The following is a 23,578-nucleotide window of genomic DNA, read 5'->3' as shown; positions in this document are numbered from 1 at the left end:
ATTCTTTCTTCACAAATACATCTGTACTGGACTGGTAGCAAACCTGACTCCTTTCTTGCCTAAAGACCAAAAAGATTCATTCTCTAAGACCAGATCACATATGTCATTGATTCTGAATTCTATTTATTTGCTTTCCTTCTTCTACTCTCCTCCCTTCATCCAACTGATAGATAAAAGAGGAATTCTTTTATTTATTTCTCTTATAAATAATAGAGGGATTTATCTTATTAAATAAAACAAGAATTCAGAGGGAGGCCAGGAAAGGAAGTTGCCAGGAACACATCTGTTTCTTTCTATCATATTTATTCAGATATTCTTCCCACTGAGCAGTTCCTGTCTGTTGGGGTGACCTTGGGCCCAAAGTGGTGACACCCTCAATCTCCAGCTAAGTAAGTAGGAGAAGGAACATTCAGTGTCTTGAAGACTAAATTAATCTCAAGTTCTTATCATAATATACACTGCTAAGAATTTGATCAATCTGGGCAAGGCAGGACAAAGCCAAACAAGTTTCTTTAAGGCCACTTTCACTGAGCAATCAGCATGTGTTCTATGATAGAACTGGTCTGTCTGGAGCACAGAAACATGGCTTCTATTGGATATCTCTGACTGACAGGTCAATCCAGATTTTGTTGTTCAGACATTTCTGACTCTTTGTGACCCCATTTGGGGTTTTCTCAGCAAAGATACTCCAGCTCATTTTACATTTGGAGAAACTGAGGCAAACAGAACTAAGTGATGTGCCCTGGGTCACACAGCTAGGAAGTGTCTGAGGGAAGATTTGAACTCAGGAGGAGAAATCTTCTTGACTCCAGGCCAAGCATTATCCACTGTACCACCTAGTTGTCCAGATTACCTGTGAGTTAAAAAAAAAAAAAAAGGATAGAATATAGAGATCTATTCCAAACTGAAAAACAAGAAATTAGGGATAGAGTAAATGTTTATTATACACACACACACACACACACACACACGTATTTGCATATATAATATTGTATCTTATAACATTACATTAATAATATACAAATATTATTTTATAATTATTATATAACATATAATCATGTTGTATGATTAATAATGCTATATATTATATTATAAATTAATTTTATTTTTACTAGCATGACAGAATGTTGGTTCTAGAATCAGAAAGACTTGAGTTCAAATACAGATTTAGAAACTTATTAGCTGTGACTTTGGGGAAATCACTTACCCCTCCTTTCCTCAATTTCTTCATCTATAAAATGGAAGTGATAGTAGGTCTTACCTCCCCGGGTTGTTGTGAGCTAAAGTGACATAATATTTGCAAAGCACTTGGCAAATCTTAAAGTACCATATAAATGTTAGCTATTATTATTATAATTATTATTTCATTGGTATAAGGACCTCTTGATGAAGATGAGTTTTCTTTGACATTCTGTCCTTTGCACCACCTACAAAAACCAATCAATAAACATTCATTAAATGCGTCTTAGGTCAGGCACTGGGTTAAGTGCTAGGAATACAGAAAAAAAAGCCAAAGATTGCCTTGAACATTAAATATAAACTATTAATAGCAGCATAGCAACTTATTCCAGGACCATTTCTATGTGAACTTTGTCAACACAGATGAAAACAAGATAATAAGGCTAACTGATTTAATCAGACATACTCTTGTTACAATTAGCTCTTTTTTAATCGTAGGAACAATATAATGGCCCCGTAGGTCCATATGGTTTCCTCCTCTGCTGAAATATGGAGTTATATTGGATGAAAAGCTAGGCAACATCACTCAAAAAGCTCAGTTAGAACTTAACACTTAGGCAAAGTTTTGGTTCTCTGTCTTAATTTAAATTTATTTGTACCTCTAGATACACCTTGGTTTCTGGTCAAGGCAAAATTCATGTAAGCCAGAAACATTTGAGTCAAAAAGGAGAAGAGTGTATTATTATATCTGTTAGTGGACAGGATCTAGGAGAGGAAGTAGACAAAAGAGTAACTTTTCTTAGAACTTATCTCAGTCCTTAAAGAGGTGGTAAAATCGGTGGCTTAACCCCAGACTTTCTCCTCTGCAACAACTGTAAAACTGATATTCCTCCTCAATTTCCTCTTTTTCTGCTGTAACTCAGTCTTATATTTCTTTCTTTCTTTTTTCTTTTTTTTTTTTTTTTTGATCCATGTACTGATTCTAGTTCAGTTTGCTAAGCCCAGTATGGGACTGGGAAAGCTGACCCTATTGCTGGAACTGCTACCCAGTTATTAAAGATCCTACCCATTCCTAATCAGTAGCTGCATGCAGTGACTTTTTTTTTCATGTAAATTTTTTTTTAACTTTGTATTTTTTATTAAAGTTTTTTATTTACAAAACACATGCACAGGTAATTTTTTCAACATTGACCCTTGCAAAACCCCATGCCCCAAATTTTCCCCTCCTTTCCCCCAACCCCCTCCCCTGGATGGCAGGCAATCTAATACATGTTGAATATGTTAAAATATATGTTAAATTATATATATATATACTATATATATATATACACATATTTATATAATTACCTTGTTGCGCACGCATGCACACACATACACACACACACACACACACACACACTGGATCAAAAAGGACAAAAAACTGAGAAAGAAAACAAAATGTAAGCAAAAAACAACATAAAGAGTGAAAATCTAGGCTGTGGTCCACTCTCAGTTCCCACAGTCCCCTTTCTGGGTGCAGATGGCTCTCTCCATCACAAGACCACTGGAACTGATTTGCATCATTCTATTGCCAGAAAGAGCCACGAGTGGCCTTTATTTTGTGCAAAATATGCAGGGCTTGATCAGTCTCCTCAACCAAGACAAATACACTTTCTCTGTGGTATTATTTCACTCCATTCAATGACTTTTGAATACTTAAATCCTATACTTCTTATCACTTATCCCTGTAAACAGCTATTTGGATCATGGCAAGACATTTGTTTTTCATTTGTAATTTTATCTCTTTGGAAATTCTCATTGAACTCTGGCAGTAGTGACTCAGAGTTTTAGAAAAACTGAGCTAAATAAATAGAAACATAGAACCTCAAAGTTGAAAGGTACATTAGAGCGCATCCAATTCTGCTACTTGTTACCTATGAGACCACTCTAGGTCTCAGCTTCTTCTTCTGTCAAGACTTCTAAAGTTTCTTTCCATTCTAGCTCTAAATCTATGCAATCTAATTCAAACTCCCATTAACTGAAGGAGTCTCTTCCACAAAAATTCATGACAAGTCTTCATTTAGCATTTCTTTGGATACTTGTAGTGATGCTAATAAAATGACCCATTCTATTTTACAACAGCTGTGATTGTTCAATATTTCAGTCATGTCTGACTCTTTGTGACCCCATTTGGGATTTTCTTGGCAAAAATACTGAAGTGGTTTGATATTTCCTTCTTCAGCTCATTTTATAGATGAAGAAATTGAGGCAAATAAGGTTAAATGACTTGCCCAGGGTCACACAGCTAATAAATGTCTGAGGCCACATTTGAACTCATGAAAATGAGTCTTTCCGACTTCAGACCTGATTCTCTACCCATTGAGCCACATAGCAGCCCATGAGTAAGGCTGAGAATAGTATTCCAGTCCCCTTAGGAAAGATGTAAACTAGTAAGTATCTAAGGCCAGGTTTCTAGTAAATGCAAATAAGAGCTGTTAGCCATTTGAGCCAAAAGATGAAATAGGTAAAGAGAAAATGTCCAAATATTTGCTTGAGGTCCTCAAAGCTATAGTTTGTCTTCAATGAATATTTGTATTTCCATTTCCATTTGGCCAATTCTGCCTTTTAAGGCTTTCTTCTCTGCATTGGTTTTTTGAACCTCCTTTGTCATTTAGCCTAGTCCTTTCAGATATTATTTTCTTTAGTATTTTTTTGTGTCTTTGTTACCAAGATATTGACTCATTTTTCATGATTTTCTTGCATTTCTCTCATTTCTCTTAGCAATTTTTCCTCTACCTCTCTTGCCTAATTTTCAAAATCCTTTTTGAGCTCTTCCATGGCCTGAGACTAATTCCTATTTTTCTTGAAGACTTTGAATGTAGCAGCTTTCACTTCGTTATCTTCTGAGTATGTGTTTTGATCTTCCTTGCCACCAAAATAATTTTCTATAGTCAGAATTTTTTTTCTGTTGCTTGCTCATTTTCCCAGACTATTTCTTGACTTTTAACTCTTTATTTACTTTATTAAAGTAGAGCTCTGCTTACAGGGTAGAGGGTGTACTGTCCCAAGGCTCAAGAGTTTTATGCAGCTTTTTCAGAGGTCCTTCTAGAGACCTATAAGTTTTCAGTTCTTCAAAACTATTATGACTTAAGGAGAGGTGTTTACTTCTCTCTTGGCCTGTGCTGTGAATGAACACAAGCATTCTTTTCTGCCCTAGAACTCCAAGGAGGGTCTACTCCACTGTGGTTGCAAATTCTAGTGTTGCTAATGCTCCTCCTTGCCCTGGAACCGCCATCCAATACTGCAACAGAGATCTAGTATGTGCAAATCAACAAAGTCCTGCTGCCATGGTAGCAAAGAGACATCTATAATCTCCTTCTGAGCTGTTGGTCTACCTCCACCTCCTTATCATCTGTGAACTGAAAGCTCTGGAAGCTGCCACCACTGCTGCTGATTCAGTGGCTCCCACTATCTGCTCTAGGTTTTCTGGGTTTGGGCTGTACTGGTGCGGCCTGGGCTGGACTGTGTTCCACTCTCACTTTACTACAACAGACTTTTCCTGCTGCCCTTCTAAGTTGTCTTGGGTTGGAAAACTTTCACTCCATCTTTTTGTGGGTTCTGCTATTCCAGAATTTGTTTATAATCCTTATTTAAAGCTATTTGGAGAGGTTTAAGGAAGAACTTAGGCAAGTCTCTACCTTTATTCTGCCCCCATCTTGGCTCTGCCTCCCTATAGTTTGACTCTAACAAGATTTCTATACAACTTACCACATTCTCAATCTTTTCTTATGAGGAAAACAAAACTATAACTCTCTGATTGTTCAATTTAATTAAAATAAATATGTACCTATAATAGTGTCCAAGTTATTTAAAATAGGCAGTGATTTATTTTAATAGTATTTTATTTTTTCCAGTTACAGATAAAGACATTTTTTAACATTCATTTTTATAAAATTTTGACTTCTAAATTTTCTCCCTCTCTCTTCACCCTCTCCTCTCCCTAAGACAGTAATTCAATATAGCATATATATATATATATATATATATGATATATATATATACATATATATACATATATATGTATGTATGTATGCATTCATTATAACTGATTTATAAACAAGCATTCTTCATTCCCATTGACACTATACATTTCCTAGGGTCTCTTTAATATGGCTGTAAGTGGTTTGCATAGGCATATATGTTGTGTACTTATCATTATTTCATTTTCATCTTTGTGCCCCCCAACATTTAGCATCATACCTTGAATACAGTAGGTTCCTCATTGCCTCAGTCAAACTGTGACCTATTGAAGACCTGAGCTTAAAAAGGCCAAGGTCTCCCACTGCATCCAGGGCCATCTCCAGTCTTCCTGATCTATATTTTGTCCCTGGACCCAGATGGCTCAGGAGGAGAGACTGAGGCTAGTAACTGTTCAGGTCTCATTTTAATCCAATTCACTTGCATGTCATGGCATCATCTCCCTGAAGTCATGGTCCTCTTAGAAAACAAAGGACAAACAACAACAACAGTAAATTCTTGGGCAATTGAATTGAATTGAGTTAAAAGTACAGACCTAGAATTAGAAGGGATCTCAGAAGCCATCTGGTCTAACCCCCTCCATTTTACAAATAAGGAAGCCAGCACCCAAAGAGATCCAAGGTCACACAGATAGTAAATGGCAAAATCTCATTCAAACTTCTGTGGCTCCAAGTTCAACATTTTTTCCTGCTATATAATTTTACATTGTATAGCAGAAAATATTATATATATATATATATATATATATATATATATATATATATATATATATATATATATTTGCTCATGTCAAGCCTCTGAGAAAATAATTGCTCATTTGCTGCTGTCCCAGATAGGAAAGCTGTGCAGCTGGAGGATTCTTTAATAGTATTTTTCATCCAATTACATGTCAAGACAATTTTTAGCATTTACTTTTACAAGATTTTGAGTGCCAAATTTTCCTATCTCCCTCCCTCCCTTTCCTCTTTTCCTAAAATGGTAGACAACTTGATAGAATTTATACATGCGCTATCTTGTAAAAGATATTTCTATATTAGTCACAGTTCTGAAAGAAGAAACAGAACAAAAGGGGAAAAAAAAACATGAAAAAGCATAAAAGAGATGGGGAAAAACATGCTTCAATCTGTATTCAGAGTCCATCAGTTATTTATCTGGATGTGGATAGCATTTTATTTGATGAATCCTTTGTACTTATCTTGGATCACTGTGTTATTGAGAAGAGCTGCATTTATAGTTGATCATCACACAATATTGCTGATACGGTGTACAATGTTTTCCTGATTCTGTTCATTTTATTTTATATCAATTTGTACAGTATTTCCAGATTTTTCTGAAATCTATCAATTCATCATTTCTTATTGCATAATAGTATTCCATTATATTCATATACCATATTGTTCAGGTATTCCCCAATTGATGAGCATCCAATTTCCAATACTTTACTGCCACAAAAAGGGCTGCTATAGACATTTTTGCACATGTAAGTCCTTTTCCTTTTTTAAAAAAATATCTCTGGGAGAGAATATCAGACACATTTAGCTTCACAGAAAAGCTTGTTTCACCCTTTAGGGAAGTGGAAGAGCAAGGGGGAAAGGAAAGGGAGAGGCTAATAGAAGGGAGAACAGAAGTAGAAGGGGAAAGGTAAAGGAAAGGAAAACTGGTTGCAAAAGGGGAGAGTTGGTTGAGGAGGGGGTGATCATTGCAAAATACTGGGGGTAAACAAGATGGCGGGAAATATAAAGTTAGTAATTTTATCTGTGAATGTGAATGGGTTGAACTCTCCCATAAAACAGAAGCAGATAGCTGACTGGATTAAAAGCCAGAATGTGTTTACAAGAAACTTATTTAAAGCAGAATAATACATTTAGAGTAAAGGTAAAAGGCTGGAGCAGAATCTATTATACTTTAGCTGAGGTTAAAAAAAATTTAAAAAGTAGGAGTACCAATCTGATCTCAGATCCAGGAAAAGCAAAAATGGATTAAAAGAGATAAGGAAGGAAACTAAATCCTACTTAAAGGTACCATAGATAATGAAGTAATATTAATATTAAACCTATATGCACCAAGTGGTGTGGCATTCAAATTCCTAGAGAAGTTAAGAAAGCTGCAAGAAGAATTAGATAGCAAAACTATACTAGTGGGAGATCTCAACCTTGGTCTCTCAGAACTAAATAAATCAAAACGCAAAATAAATAAGAAAGAAGTTAAGGAGGCAAATAGAATCCTAGAAAAGTTAGGGATGATAGACCTTTGGAGAAAACTGAATGGACACAGAAAAGAATATTTTTTTTTCCAGGCAGTACATGGAACCCATATATAATAGGGCATAGAAACTTCAAAATCAAATGCAGAAAGGCAAAAATAATAAATGCATTTTTTCAGATCATGATGCAATAAAAATTACATGCAATAAAAGGCCTGGGAAAATAGACCAAAAATTAATTGGAAACTAAATAATTTAATCCTAAAGAATGAGTGGGTGAAACAACAAATCATAGAAACAATCAATGATTTCATCCAAGAGAATGACAATAATGAGACAACATACCAAAATTTGTAAGATGCAGCCAAAGTGGTAATTAGAGGAAATTTTATATCTCTAAATGCATACTTGCATAAAATAGAAAAAGAGAAGATCAATGAATTGGGCTTGCAACTAATTCTAGAAAAAGAACAAATTAAAAACACCCAATTAAATACTAAATTTGAATTCTGAAAATAAAAGGGAAGAACAATAAAATTGAAAGTAAGAAAACTATTGAATTAATAAATAAAACTAAGAATTGATTTTATGAAAAAAACCAACAAAATAGAAAAATCTTTAGTTAATTTGACTAGAAAAAGAAATGAAAAAAATCAAATTGTTAGTCTCAAAAACAAAAAGGAAGAACTTTCCACCAATGAAGAGGAAATTAGAGCAGTAATAAGTTATTTTGCCCAACTATATGTCAATAAATTTGAGGAATTCCTATAAAAATATAGATTGCTTAGATTAACAGAAGAGGAAATAAATTACTTAAATAGTTCCATTTTCAAAAAAGAAATAGATCAAATTATTAATCAACTCCCTAAGAAAAAAATTTCCAGGGCCAGATGAATTTACATGTGAATTCTACCACACATTTAAAGAACAATTAATTCCAATACTATACAAACTATTTGAAAAAATAGGGAAAGAACTCCTACCAAATTCCTTTTATGACACAGATATGGTGCTGATACCTAAACCAGATAGGGTGAAAACAGAGAAAGAAAATTATAGAGCAATTTCCCTAATGAATATTGATGCAAAAGCTAATACACTATGGCCAAGTAGAATTTATACCAGGAATGCAGGACTAATTCAATATTAAGAAAACTATTAGCATAATTGATTATATCAATAATCAAACCAACAAAAATCTCAATAGATGCAGAAAAAGCATTTGATAAAATCCAACACCCATTCCTATTAAAAACACTAGCAAGTATAGGAATAAATGGACTTTTCTTTAAAATGATCAATAGCATCTATTGAAAACCATAAGCAAGAATCATATGTAATGGAGATAAACCCATTCCCAATAAGATCAGGAGTGAAACAAAGTTTCCCACTATGGCCATTACCATTCAATATTATATTATGAATGTTAGCTTTGACAATAAAAGAATAAAAAGAGATTAAAGGAATTAGAGTAGGTAATGAGAAAAACAAATTATCACTTTTTGCAAATGATGTGATGGCATACTATATGGGGCTGGAGTGAGGAGGGGGAGTGGGGGAAGGGGAGAGGAGCCAGGAAAGCCCCACTCTCACCATTGAAGATGGCGGCTTGAGCTGAATTTTGAAGGAATTCTAAGAATTTCAGGGATTCCAACAGGTAGGAATGAGAAAGGAAAGCAAGTTCTAACCGTTGCAAAAAGCATGGTACATCATGGGTGAAAAACAAGCAGATCTGGACCTGAGAGTGCCAAGCCAATACTGGTAATGTGTAAGAAAACAAAAATGATAAGAAGGGAATACATGTCATCTGTCTCACTTCAGTGTTTTTTTCAAAAACACATACAGCTTACAAAAGACCTTTCCCCCTTTCTGCAATTTTGACCCCCCTCCTACTGTTAATGTCTTCACTCTGAGATTACCTACCATTTGTATATCTGTAGACATATACCTACAAAATCCATGTGTACATAGTTTTATGCATGTTGTCTTCCATATTAGAATGCAAGTTTCTTGAGAATATGGATCATATTTTTGTCTTTATATTCCCAGCACTTGGTATAATACTTGGCACATAGTAAGTGTTTTATAAATGTTTGTTGCTAAATGACTTTGAGATCCCAGAAAACTATAAAATTGTCTCCCAGAAGCTCTTTGACTAGTCTATAGCAGTGAAATGAAAATACCCCCAAAATATTCATTTGGTTATTTATCTAAGCTGTTCATTCTTTCACTCAAGATAAGGTCCTATGTAAAAGAACAAAATGAATATGCAAAAAGATGTATGGATGAAAAATCATTCATTAAACACTTCTTATGTGCCAAGCATTAGGCTAACTTCTAGGGATAGAAATATACAAATGAGAAGACAATCTCTGTCCTCACGGGTTCATATTCCAATGGAAAGTTCAATGTATAATGGAGGTGGTGGCCTTGGAAGGGAGTCTTGAGTCATAGAGAAGGCTGAATTGATCCATGGGGCTGTCAACTGACATGCCCTTTCTAGAAACATTAGTGATATGATAATATTAATTTGGCTACAATTATCTTAAATTCCAGCATCTGGACTTCTAGAATATAAATTAAACAACTGGCTTGAAAAATACATCTAAGGGTAGGACTTCTTAAGCTTTTTTTCCACTCAGGACCACTTTTCACCCAAGAAATTTTTACCTGTTCCCCAGGTACATAGTCATATAAAATAGGCATATAAATTGAACATTTATTGATAATAAATCATAATTTCATGGCCCCCATATTGTTATGACACCCTATATGGGATCACAACCCACAATTTAAGAAGTTAGGATCTAGGGTAAATACCCTATACAATTGCTTTGTGCATTCCCCTCTACAGCCAACACTCCCACATACAATGGTTCTATAGCTTTACAATTTGGATGTCCTCTGCAACAATATAGACTATAAATCATCCATGCTTGCCCATCCATCCCAAATGACCTTTCTCGCATAAGTTCATTACAGGGGATCCTCCTGAGTTCTTTTGCCCTTATAAGATTATCAATAGAATTCAAGTTCTATGAATTGCTATCTTCCATTTTCTACATGACCTGTGTATATAGAATTCATATATTACATATGAAATCCTAATTCCAGTCAATGAAAGAAAGAAACAAAAGCAGTAGTAGCTTAGTATTGCAATTCCTAATTTGCATGCTTTTAATATTGAGAGACAGCAACCATATTTGGACACCACTGTAAATTTGTGGCCCATTCTTTCCATTATACCAAAACATGATTTTGAACCTTCAAACAGGAAACGGGGAATTCCCAAAGTCCTGCGTATACATCCTTTTTTATTTTTTTAATGTTCTCTCACGTAACAGCAAAGCAGTTCTTAAGAATTGTGTAAAAAAAAATGTGTGAGGCTTCTAAAAAGGGGACACGGAACTCTCAGTCATTGTGAGCATTAGCTTGCAAAAGTCTGATTACTCATGAAGTGGGTGCCTTAAATTGTTTCTAAATATGACTCCATTGTGAGGAAACCACAACATATAGCAGCAACTGTGATCAACATCCACAAATAGGTCCAAAATCTTAAAAAAAAAAAAAAAGTTATTTTTAGCTTTTAGATGATGAGCTTTGCATATTGTCAAAAACAAAAATAAATGAAGCTTTTTAAAGAACCTAGGCATTAGGAAATTACCCACTGATTTCTTTTCTGCTAGTATACACCTCTATGTTTAGCATGCCATGTTTAGCAGCCAATAGTTACCTCATTTATAGATGGCAGTATATTCAAGTCTCAGAGGAGTGAATGTGTTGATACTCAGTACATCCAAAATGAATAAACTATATTTCAAAAAGTTAAGACTACACCTTCTTTATTCACTAGCTCATTCTCAATCTCTAAGTTCCCATTTCTATCTCTCTACCTCTCTCTCTATCTCTCCCTCCCTCTCCCCTTACCTCACTCTCTAAGTTTGCCTTTCTCCCTCCCTCCTTCTCAGTCTTTCTTCTACCCACATACATACACACACATTTGAGGAAGAAGAGGTGGAGTACAGAGAGAAGTATAGTTTTGTTTAGTGCTAAATGCCAAATGAATTATTTTACATAGGAGAAAAATAAGTAATGAGAGACAGAAGAGAGCTGATGGAAAGGATTTTTCCCCCTAGGGACAAAGGGCTTGATGGCCCAGTTATAGAAACAACTGGTCTAAATCAAGAAAGTACAGTCCTTGGTCTCACAGGTATTGAAGAGAAAGCTACCTGAGAAGGGGGCACAATGATGTGAGAATATTGGGATTGGGGATTGGTAGGATGTCCTATTGTTGAGGTTCAGAAAGAGACCCCAAAAGGTTAGGGTTGCAGACTGGTGTTGTGAGGTGTCTCAAAAGAATTTGTAGGCTTGAACCCATCTCCAAGTCAAGAGGTGAAGTTTATCGTACTTGTAAAGCCAATTGAAGGGGTCGAAGTAACAAAAGAATTAAAGAAGCAGGAGCAAGAAGATAAATTTATAGAGAGATCTGGTTCTTCATGTCACTGGTATGCTAATTTTATGGTGCAGAGGTAGAACTTGAAGTCTATTCACTATTGTCTCAGAAATTTGGTTATCACTGACCAGCAGATTATTTATCTGACAACCAGCAATGTTTGTAGGACTATCTTAAGTTCAGAAGACTTTAGAATCATAGACAAACCAATTGTTAGAACAATAGCTTACTAAGGTCAGGAGACCTTAGCATTACTGCTATATTTCCCTTAGAAGCTATATATCCTCTTCACTATCTCTGTAGCCCATTCCAAACATGGAAAAAATGTGTGCTCTAAAGACAGAAAATCTGAGTTTAAATCTCATTTCTGATTAGTATTACTTGTGTAACCTTGGACAAACCAAAGAATCTCCTGGGCCTTGGTTTCCCTCTCTGTAAAATGAAGGCAGTTAAACTAGATCACCTCTAAGGTCCTTTTTAGTTGCAGATCTAGAAATCTATGATTCTAGGATAATAAGCAAGGAGACCACAGATTGCAAAAAAAAAAAAAAAAAAAAAAAGTTTCCTTATATGCCCACTTCTATTTTAGCTAAGTCACTATTTCCCAACCAACATTTTATGACCTTCATTTTTTTATGAATATGCGCTTGATATCTCACAACATCCTATATTTCCTCTTTTACCAATTTTTTAACAAGGATGTAGAAGTGTTTTTAAAAATACTATGAAATTGAGAAAGGAAGAAAAATAATTACAATATGGGCATAAATTTCTTGAGTATGAATGAATGAGCATTGATTAGGTTAGACTTCAATTGTGTGACAGGCATTATGTTAGGTGCTTGGAATACAAATACAAAAGTGAAATAGTTATTTAAGGGGTTTCCATCCAAATGGGGGAAACAAAATAAATATACCCTAGAGAAATCATTGGAAGGTAAACGGGAGTTTAAGACAGTTGACTGACATGCTTTCTTCAGAAGCAATAGATTTGATTTCTATTAGTAAGAGAAAAAATTGGAGGAAGTGGTAGTACCAGGGCAGATAGCAAAATACCCAGAGGAGATTTGTGGATGAGACTTTAAGACTAGATAATGGTAGGTTAGCTGAGATTGTATCCATCCTCTAGCTAATCTAACTTAGTCCCACTTAGAGTGCCAGAGTTTAGGCACTTCTAGAGTTGGGCTGCTAGATATGGTTTCTGGAGGACCCAGTAGGAAGGGTACTATTCAAGATGGGGAGAAATTCAAAGAAACCTATATCATATTTTTATCAAGATTTGAGCATCATGTTGGAGGCCAGGGATGGTATAGATATCTGAAAAAAGCCAGGAAGCCAGGATCAGGAGAGCTAAAAGATATGAAGACAGAGATCTAGGCAAGGCTGCAAATTAGGAACAAGTGAAGCAGAGCAACAAAGATAATGTACTGACAACAAGAACCTTAAAAAACTTTCATTTTGAAATGAACAGAACCAGAAGATCATTGTACATGGCAACAACAAAATTATAGGAAGATCAATTCGGATAGACGTGACTCTTTTCAACAATGAGATGATTCAAACCAGTTCCAATGATCTTGTGATGAAAAAAGCCATCTGCACTCAGAGAGAGGACTGTGGGAATTGAGTGTGAATCACACAACATAGCATTTTCATTCTTTTTCTTGTCATTAAGCTTGAATTTCATTTTCTTTCTCATTTCTTCCCTTTTTGATCTAATTTTTCTTGTGCAGAATAATTGTAATAAATTTGTATACATATATTGGATTTAATATATATATATTTAAACATGTTTAACATATATATTGGATTATTTGCCATCTAGGAGAAGGGATGGAGGGAAGGGAGGAAAAATTTGAAAAACAAAGTTTTGCAAGGGTTGATGTTAAAAAATTGTCCATACATATATTTTGAAAATAAAAAGCTTTAATAAAAAAAAAAGAAAGAAGGAAATCTGGTCAGAGGTCGATTTTTAATTTGATGTCAGATGAACCAATTCTCTGAACTCTCTCAGAATGAGGCTCAAACTCCCATTCAGGTATGTTCTCTCCACTACTACTGCCAATGATTAGCACTCTGTTCCAATACATTAATTTGCTTTTGTATAGAAACATTATATAGAAAGCTATGGCAAGATCAGATATACAAGCATTTCTCCCCAACATTTGAAATAATACTTTCCTCTATACCAGGGTTTCCTAAATTTTTTTCTATTTGCAATTCCTTTTCACCCAAGAAATTTTTATGTAACCCCAGGTATACAGATATATAAAACAGATACACAAATCAAGCATTTACTAATAATAAATAATAATGTCATAACCCTCCACATTCAGTTATGAGACCCCATATGGAGTCACAAACTATAGTTAACGAAGCTAAGCTCTCTACACTCTCTCTTTTGGAGACAGGGACAGAAAAGGCTCAAATTTAACAGTTCCAAAAGCTGCATGGCTGATAGGCAATGAGTCCACATCTCCATTACTGCTGGACTTGGTCAACCAACTTGCTCAAGACTTTTCTTCCTTACTATCTGGCTTCTGGCAAATCCTGAAAGATTTCAGTTCATGGATTATTACAGAAAGTCTCTCAAAGGAAGGGGCAAAATTTCTTTCAACATTCACATAATCATAATGATCTCCAATCTCTTTTGCCCAAATAAGGAAGAACAAATCCAGAGAGGCAAAAAACAGAAAATAATATTTATGGCTCATATTTCTCTCAATTGGGCAGTACCTGAGGGCTCTCCCCTGGCATCCTTATCACTCTCACCTGAATAGCAGCAAAGTAGAGAAGAGATGGAACAAAAAAAGTCACGGTCATGGCTGACTAATATCTTTTGAATGTACCCTATTTTAGGTTATGCAATCAACTGCCCAACCCCTTATCACACGGATAGTAGACTGGAAATAGCAACAGAATGTCTGTGAATGTTCCAAATGGAGGCTTAGAGTATAATAACAATGTCATCATGCCTTTCTGGAAGCAGGTTTCTCAGCTTCTTTAACATGGGAGATTGCATCAATCCTCCTTCCATCTGTTATTACATTAGAAAAAACTTCCTCTCAGGATCAAAAGTAGAATGAGTTGTCCTCAAGAAGTGACAGATTAATTTCCCCTCTCTAGAGGGACCCCTGGGGCAATTAGATGGTACAGTGGATAGAGTGGATAGAAGTCAGGAGGACCTGAATTTAAGTCCAGCCTTAGACACCTAACACTTAATAGCTGTGTTATCTTAGGCAAGTCACTTATCCCCAACCACCTCAAAAAAAATCCCCACAAAACAAAGCAAAAAACTAGAGGAATCCTAAAAAGGACTGGATGACCACTTATTGACTGTGCTGTAGCAGAGATCCTGTTCATGTATGAGTCTAGCTAAGTGTCTTTTGAAGTCCTTTCCAACTCTCAAGTTTCTGCGAAGGAAAGAATGAAAGATCACCTGGGATTTTGGTTTCCCCTTATCATTGTCTCCAAATCACAGAGGTGAGGGGATAATTTCTATAACTCCTCTCCTCTGATATTGGTACTGCTACACTAATACCCAGTATTCATTTCATTCACAGAAAATACCATAGTAGCTACAGAACCATTTGTTATTTCTATTGAACTCCCCTCCAGGTTTATCCCTTTATAGTGTAGAGAAGAGATTCCAGGAAAACATTAAAAATGAGATGATAATGCCTTAATTCAAAAAAACTTGAAAAAATTTACCCTGAGTTCTCTTTCCTCAGAAAAGAGAAACATGGAAAGAGAAGCATAAGAGAGTGCTTGGCTTAGAAAGGTAAGACAATCTTTTCAAATCTTGGCTCTTCCACATATTACTCATGTGAGTTAAGGGGAGATATTTAAGCTCTTTATGGTTCAATTATTTCATTTGTGAAAAAAAAAAAAGAGGAGAGTTGGTCTAAATGACCACCAAGATCCTTTCAGCTCAATCTATGAACATTATTAACACTACTTCTGAGATAGCCATACCCTCGGATGCCTAATACAGTCTATTCCCTTTCAATGTACCTAAAACAAGGAAGAACAAACCCAAGGAGGCAAAAAACAAAAAATAGCATTTGTGGCTCATATTCATCTCAGTTGGGAGGAACCTGAGGTCTCTCTCCTTGCGTCCTTATTACTCTCACCTGAATGGCAGCAAGGTAGGGAAGAATAGTAAGTACATAGTAAATATTTATTGACTGACAATGAAGCAGACTATTCCCCCTTTGTAAATGGACATATAAAAATTACTTCATTGAGATCCTAAACTTCCCAATGTCATCATTCAGTAATTCCCACAATTGTAACCCTTTTTCTCAGGGGAATATGGGTTTTTATCCAGCAAACCAGAGTTTTCTTTACCAGTTGTGATGACAAAAACATATAAAGGGACTTCATTGCAAGTGAATGCTTTTGCTATGAATGTGCTGAAGATTCTGGTGTGAGTCAAGGCAAGGGTTTGGTAAACAATCCATGACTTGGCTCTTGGCCATTATTCTCTCACCAGTCTGCTTAAAGATTTTGCACAGAATGTGCTTTGACTCCCCAGTGTCTTTTAAAGACTATATATTTATCATGCAAACGGCTAATCCTGGCAAGATTTCATTCTACTTAAAGCCACGTTTCCTCCTGTTATTGACCGGATGATGACCCAGCAGGATGTAATGGTTCCTTGTTTTCAGTGTTTCAGACTGGACCTGGTGATTTTCAATGACCAATGTAATAACGGGAAGAAGGCACAAATCTTGACAGACTGTACTTACTAAAAGTGATCAAAAATTTCCCCTAAGTAGGTTTCATTTTGGGGTTGATTGGGGATACAAATTTGAATAATTCTCACAATATTTGCCCCATCCAAGTTGGAATGTCCCAGATGGAAATGAGGCATTTCCCATGTTCAATAGATCCTTTTTTGAGGAGTACCAGGTCTTCATTCAAATGTGACCTCAGACACTTACTAGTTATGTGATCCTGGGTAAATCACTTAATCTTGTTTGCCTCAGTCTCCTCAGCTATAAAATGAACTGGAGAAGGAAATGGCTAACCACTCCAGTATCTTTGCCAAGAAAACTCCAAATGGAATCATGAAGACTCAGACACAATTGAAAAATGACTCAATAACAAACACCTTTGGAAACCTTTCTTAGTGGCATGGCATGGGAGCTTTTTCTGTACACTATATGGAGATCCTCTGATCTTAGCCATTATTGGCAAATCCTTCTAAAGAAAGAGCATATAGGTACATGGGCATTGACACATCAGACAGGTCTGGGGTCTATATAATACCAGAATGTGTAGATTTAAAATTGGAAGAGATTAGAGTCCATAAATATTATTGTTCTATAAGAAATAATCGGGAGGATGATTTCAGAAAGGCCTGGAGAGATTTACATGAACTGATGCGAAGTAAAATGAGCAGAATCAGGAGATCATTGCACATGACAACATTATATGATGATCAATTCTGATGAACGTGGCTCTTTCCAACAATAAGATGATTGATGCCAGTTCCAATGATCTTGTGATAAAGAGAGCCATCCACACCCAGAGAGAAATGTGGGAACTGAATATGGATCACAACAAAGCATTTTCACTCGTTTTGATGTTGTTCACTTGTACTTTGTTTTCTTATACATTTTCTTTCCTTTTTGATCTAATTTTTCCTGTGCAACAATAGAATTGTATAAATATGTTTACACATATTGGATTTAACATATATTTTAACATGTATAACATATATTGGATTGCTTGCCATCTAGGGGAGGGGATGGGGGGAAGGAGGAGAAAATCTGAAACACAAAGGCTATGCAAGGGTCAATGCTGAAAAATTATCTGTGCATATGTTTGGAAAATAAAAAGCTTTAAATTAAAACAGAGAGAGAGATTAGAGTCCATAGAGTTTAACCCTTTCATATTTTTATGAAAATTAAACTTTATTTTTTTCAGTTAACAAGCATTTATTTTTTTCTCTCCCATTTCCATCCATTTGGTGGGGGGAGCAGAAGAGAGGACAGGGAAGGAGAGAAGATAAGAAGAAAAGAGAGGGGAGGAAAGAGGAGGGTGACGAAGAAGAGAGGAGGGAAAGAAAAGGAAGGATTGGAGAAGAGTAGAAAGGAGAGAAAAAGAGAAGAGAGTGTGGTAAGAAAAGGAAGAAGAAAAGAGAGGAGAGGAGAACAAAGGAAAGGGGAGAGAAGGAGAAGGGAGAAGAAAGGAGGGTAAAGGAAGAAGAGAAAAAAAAGAAAAAAGAAAAAAAATCCTTTAAATATGTGTACATGGTCAAGAATATCAAAATCCCCCATTGGCCATGACTAAAAATGTATGTCTCCTCTCCAGAAGGAGGTGGGTGACATTCTTCATCATCAGTAGTTTGAAATCACTGTATAGAGTAATTTTTTCAGAGTTGTTTCTTTTTACAATATTGAAATTATATAAATTGTTCTCATTCTACTCACTTTACTTTGCATCAATCATACTTCTGATAAAAGCCCGGTCTCTACATAAGGATCTGATTCAAATTTATATGCATAGTTCCAAATCACTATTGATCAGAGAAATGCAGATTAAGACAACTCTGAGATACCACTATACACCTGTCAGATTGGCTAAGATGACAAGAAAAATAATGATGAATATTGGAGGGGATGTGGGAAAACTGGGACACTGATGCATTGTTGGTGGAGTTGTGAACAAATCCAACCATTCTGGAGAGCAATTTGGTTTTCTCTAGCTATTATTGATACAGAGCACTTTTTCACATAACAATTGATAGTTTGGACTTATTCCCTTGGGAACTGCCTGTTTATATTCTTTGACCATTTATCAACTGAGAAATGGCTTCTATGCATATAAGTTTGAATCAGATCCTTATGTGGAGACTGGGCTTTTACCAGAAAAAAATTTGTTTCAAAGTCTGTTTTTTCCTACTTCACTGTTTTCATCCTAATCTCAGTTTCATCTATTTTGCTTATGAAAAAACATTTTTAATTTTAAGTAATCAAAATTATCCATCAGTATGTTTCTTTCTATCCTTTATTTGGTTATAAATTCTTTCTTAACTATAGATGTGGAAGTTAATTTCTCCCTTGCTCCTTTAATGTGCTTATGATGTCACCTTTTACACTTAAGTCATGTATCCATTTGGAATTTATCTTATATATGACATGAGGTCCAGTCATGACAATTTACAATTATGGAAACTGAGACCCAGAGAATTTTAAATGACTGCCCAGGACCACACAACAAATTCTGTTGCCAATAGGGGTCCCATTGGATATGTCATAAGAAGTTGTGGATGACCTCTCTGACTCAAATATTTCAATGGATACGGAATTTTATCAAAGTAGATATAGTCTTCAGTGATACATATTGTAACCCATTCTTGCCACAAAAAAACCATCTAGCATGACCTTCTTCATTTTCTCTTTATATTGAAAATATACCAGTGAAGCATACAAATATTCCATTGTTTACCTTTCAATCTTGCCTTATGATCAGCACATTCTTTTTTTTTTCAATCATATATTTCTTTGAAAACATCCTTTACTTTGCTTCACTTTTAAAATTCCTTATTTCTAATGTGTTACAACCTACCCACACTCATAAGGTACCCTTAGGTTGCCCTTTGAGTAATACTCCCTTAAAAATTAATTATGTTTCATATCTTCTTAATAACCATCTCTGTCAACTATACGTAAATTTGTAAAAATACACAACTCATTTTGGCCTTTTGGGATACCTTTAATCAACTCTTCTTTCTACCAAATCCAGTCATTGTTTAACACAAGTGAAGCTTTAAATCAATTATACCCTTAGGACTTAACCTACAACAATTGCACCCTACCTCCATCCACCATTTTATGGCCTCCCTAAATGTGGAGAATCTAAGAGCTTTAGGTAGGACACCATGACAATCTGACCAGTTTCTTGTTCAGACCCGAACTCTTACCTTCAAACTGTACTGTCTCCCTAAAGGTCTTCCAAAGCAAATGAATTTTAATTTCCTAAAAGAGTTAATATTTTTCATAAGAAAAGAAGTCTGTTAGGCTATTTTAAATATTAATAAGAAAGATCAAATGATGCAGAAAACAACATTTGAGTTTATTCTTTAAGTTATAACACTGACTTTGAAAACAATAATTTTTGCCAACTAATAGTTCAATTTATTCAAGTGGATACCGAGGTATTTATCATGTTAGAGTGGAGATTTTCCTTTACTAAGCCACAGAAGAATTCAAGCTTTAAAAGGCAGATCTCTGTCCCTTTTAGAAGTTAACTCACCAAAGATCACCAACAGAACTAGCCTAAAAGAGCAAAAGTGTCATTTTTACAGCAGATATCCAATAAATTAAAATATAATCCCTTTCAAATTCTGTACTTAACCCTGCATTAACCTTCAAATAACAGAGTTTTTAAAATATGTGTTATTAAAAGGGCAAGATATACTGAACATTTTCAGATAAAGATGTATGTTTAAATATTCAGTTTGTTTTTTAATATAAAGAATGAAGTCATAAGATAACATTCAATCTCTTCATAGTTGAGTCAAGTCATGAAAACATCCTTTACTTTGCTTCACTTTTAAAATTCCTTATTTCTAATGTGTTACAACCTACCCACACTCATAAGGTACCCTTAGGTTGCCCTTTGAGTAATACTCCCTTAAAAATTAATTATGTTTCATATCTTCTTAATAACCATCTCTGTCAACTATACGTAAATTTGTAAAAATACACAACTCATTTTGGCCTTTTGGGATACCTTTAATCAACTCTTCTTTCTACCAAATCCAGTCATTGTTTAATACAAGTGAAGCTTTAAATCAATTATACCCTTAGGACTTAACCTACAACAATTGCACCCTACCTCCATCCACCATTTTATGGCCTCTCTAAATGTGGAGAATCTAAGAGCTTTAGGTAGGACACCATGACAATCTGACCAGTTTCTTGTTCAGACCCGAACTCTTACCTTCAAACTGTACTGTCTCCCTAAAGGTCTTCCAAAGCAAATGAATTTTAATTTCCTAAAAGAGTTAATATTTTTCATAAGAAAAGAAGTCTGTTAGGCTATTTTAAATATTAATAAGAAAGATCAAATGATGCAGAAAACAGCATTTGAGTTTATTCTTTAAGTTATAACACTGACTTTGAAAACAATAATTTTTGCCAACTAATAGTTCAATTTATTCAAGTGGATACCGAGGTATTTATCATGTTAGAGTGGAGATTTTCCTTTACTAAGCCACAGAAGAATTCAAGCTTTAAAAGGCAGATCTCTGTCCCTTTTAGAAGTTAACTCACCAAAGATCACCAACAGAACTATCCTAAAAGAGCAAAAGTGTCATTTTTACAGCAGATATCCAATAAATTCAAATGTAATCCCTTTCAAATTCTGTACTTAACCCTGCATTAACCTTCAAATAACAGAGTTTTTAAAATATGTGTTATTAAAAGGGCAAGATATACTGAACATTTTCAGATAAAGATGTATGTTTAAATATTCAGTTTGTTTTTTAATATAAAGAATGAAGTCATAACATTCAATCTCTTCATAGTTGAGTCAAGTCATGAAAACATCATTTAACATATGTGTGTGTATGTACACACACACACACACACACATAAAAGAGATTTTACTTCTAAAGCCAAGTACATATAAAATGGTCAAGAAAGGAATCAAGACATATTGAATAATATGATGAAGTAAGAATTGGAGCTTTAGTTCAAATCTCACTCTTACACTTTCTGCATGTGTGACCATGATCAAGTCATTTAACTCCTCTGGGATAAAAGAAACTAAGACTGGAAGTTAAAAATAGCTTGTGATACGTTAGTGGGAGAAGAGTCCACACTGAGAAAATCACAGATTCTCTGAAATCTTATGGTCAGTGCATCCAGGAATTGCACACACCATGCAGTAAGAAAATTCTGACCAAATAAAAACATTCTAGCCCTGGAGGTTTGTTCTCCAAATAACTGACCTTTAAAAATCTCTGAAACTCCAGTAAGTTCAATCTGCCTTTTAAATTTGAACCCTCCTGTATTTTAGTAAAGAAAAATCTCCACTTTAACATGATAAATGCCTAAATTGAACTATTAGTTGATAAAAAATTATGTTTTCAAAGTCAGCATTATAACTAAAAAAATGAACTCAAATGTTATTTTCTGCATCATTTGATCTCTCTTATTAACATTTAAAATAGCCTAACAGATTTCTTAAAGCAAAAAACTAAAAGCAATATGACTGATGTTGATTGGGGAATGGTGGAACAAATTGAGTTGTGTAAATATAGTGCAATTCTAAAATAGCTGGGTGCCTGGAGTTAGGAAGACTCAGCTTCTTGAGTTCAAATACAGCCTCTGTTAGCTGTGTGACCCTAGCTATACCACTATTTGTCTCACTTTCCTCATCTATAAAATGAGCTTAAGAAGGATATGGCAAATCACTCTAGTATCTCTACTAAGAAAATCCCAAATGTGGTCACAAAGAGTTGGATATGACTAAAGAAAAACAGTGGAGTTTTTTATTAAATCATCAGAAATAATTGCATAGTGTATGTTGCCCAAATAAGTTGTGTATATTTCCACATGGGTTTGTTTAAATTTGGCCAGAGTAAATGAGTAGTGAACAGATCTCCGGGAATCTCAACCACCCATCACAAAGGGAGAAATGCAGGCAAAGGGGAAATAGAGCTCATGAGACTATCTCTGCTCTCCTCATAGAGAGAATACTGAGCAAGAATTATACACCTTGGTGACCTTAAATAATGGCATCCTAGGGGAAATAATTTTTAAGTTCAAGTCATATTCATGATCACCTTTCTTAATGAGGAAAGATTGCCTCAAATACATATGTGAAAGCTTAATTCCTTTCCCACCACATGCTAATTACATAAAGACTGTCAAATAGAGAATATTAATAAACCCATTCATCCATGCTAACAGCAGATAGAAATCAGAGAAGTTACACCTATTAGAATATTCCAGACAATAGGACTCTCTCAGTAGTAGTGGGATAACCTTAGCTCAACTGAGAGAGAAGCCATAATCTGAAAACCTTTCAAAATGTAGCAAGCTGAAAATTTCCCAAAATTTGATAAACTTGAAATCTGGTATATGCAGGAGAGCTTGCTTCTTTCTCTTGAAAGCAAATCAATGGCAAGAAAATAATCCAAGATAACTCTGAAACATTTATGATGAAAAATGGTATCCATACCCAGAAAAAGAACTGATGGTGACTGAATACAGATTGAAGCACACTTTTTTTATACATTGTTTTTCTTAAGTGGTTTTTGTTGTTGCTGTTGTTCTACTTTTTCTTTCATTACATGACTGTTATGGAAAGCAAATAAATGGAAACTTGTAACAACTTTAATGTAATTTTGTATCATAGTCCTGGGCTGACCCTGTCTCAGACTGATTCCTTGGTGGTTTAGACTAAATATTGGAAACAAAGCAAGACATTATAGGAATTTCAACAGTCAACATAAAAGAGATATTTGCAGTCATAGTGGAAGAACCACATCCAACAAGATAGACATCGAGTCAATTCAACTGAATAAAGTTTCCTTACCTGAGTTACTCATTGTGATCCAAAAGCATCAGAAAAGCTTCCTGGAACTCCCCGAGGCATTTTTGTGTTCAGGTGGCTAGGAAGTAATTTCAACAGCCTTCACTTTCAGAGTATCCTGAGTCAACCAGAATTCAACAATGGTTTCAATACTTTTTAAGGAAAAATAGC

Source organism: Antechinus flavipes, chromosome 4 (assembly GCF_016432865.1).
Source record: "Antechinus flavipes isolate AdamAnt ecotype Samford, QLD, Australia chromosome 4, AdamAnt_v2, whole genome shotgun sequence".
Lineage (NCBI taxonomy): Eukaryota > Metazoa > Chordata > Mammalia > Dasyuromorphia > Dasyuridae > Antechinus > Antechinus flavipes.
Note: the sequence above shows the minus strand (reverse complement) of the source record.